Consider the following 1,240-nt stretch of genomic DNA (forward strand, 5'->3'; position numbering starts at 1 on the left):
CCTCATTAATCAACAATATGAAATTATTATACTTTGTTACTTTTAAACTCTCATCAACCATACCTGTGTATGTTCTATTAAACCATTTCCTACTCTGTTCCACGACCAATCGAATATTCTGTAAGTAACCTTGCATTTCATTCTTTATTTTCACCTGTTTATTTAAATTATTAATAATATTCTTCTGATTCAAATCTATATCTTGGAGATGATTCTCTATTCTCAACTGTCCTCATCATCCATGTTACCAAAAAGCCAATTTATCAGTCTACCTCCTGCATTTATCAATGCCCTCTTCTTTCTTGTATTTGTGTGAATTTTAAGTGTCTGCAACGAGTGTTCTAGTTCGTTAATTTTCCTATTAAGGCTTATAGGAAGCCAACCATCATTCACTTCAAAGTTATGAGAAACTCCCAATTTTATTTTTTTGAATTGTATCCCTAATGTCGCTTACATCTATTACGTAGATCAAATCTGAGAAACTCTCAATTATGTTGAGAGGCTCACCCTGCAGCACCGCATAACCCGCTTGGGTCTCGATACCTCCAATCCGGACCGCAGACTCAGTGCATGGGGCCAACCAAAACAGCAGAAGTACCAGGATGGTCAACATTGCCGTTCCCTGAAAAAGTTTTCAATGGTCTTTTAATATTTGCCGAATCCATCTTATTAGGATTATTAGCATTGTATTTTACAAATCTTTTAGCCGTTTTTTTGTCTTTGGACTCCGGGGTTTTTCATATACAACTCACGATTATCATAGTTAGCCTTCCTCTTCCTATCACCCATATATATTGAGCAATTTTTCGATGATCTATATCGGAACGGTTCAAAAGGTCAATTGGTTTCATATTTGTCGTGGAGTGAATTGTGCCATTGTAAAAGCCTATCGCCTTAATAACTAGCTCCTCCACATCTACGTTCTCGATACTTCGTTTTATAATTCGAATATGTTCCAAAAGAGACAAATGCATTCTCTCTATGTCGGAATTACCCGTATGAGAATATGACGTTGTGAAATGCGTCTGAATATTTCTTTCCGCACAAAACAGTCTTATCAAAGCGTTATTGAACTCATTGTCCATTATCAACAACTCCGGTTTGCCAAGTAAGGCAATCCTTTCCTGAATTATTACCCTGACCGTACACATATTTTTATCTGTAATTTTATGCACAGACCCCAATTTAGTAAATCTGTCTATTGTGGTCAGAAAGTATGTTCTATGAATCTGAAAAATAT

General features: G+C 36.0%; 1 protein-coding gene across 1 annotated transcript in view; it reads left to right on the forward strand.

Annotated features, from left to right (window-relative positions):
• Positions 1–1,240, forward strand: part of LOC111688862 (serum response factor homolog) — a 307,273-nt gene that overhangs the window by 228,771 nt on the left and 77,262 nt on the right. The gene's annotated exons all lie outside the window — the stretch shown is intronic.

Source organism: Lucilia cuprina, chromosome 6 (assembly GCF_022045245.1).
Source record: "Lucilia cuprina isolate Lc7/37 chromosome 6, ASM2204524v1, whole genome shotgun sequence".
NCBI classification, from domain to species: domain Eukaryota; kingdom Metazoa; phylum Arthropoda; class Insecta; order Diptera; family Calliphoridae; genus Lucilia; species Lucilia cuprina.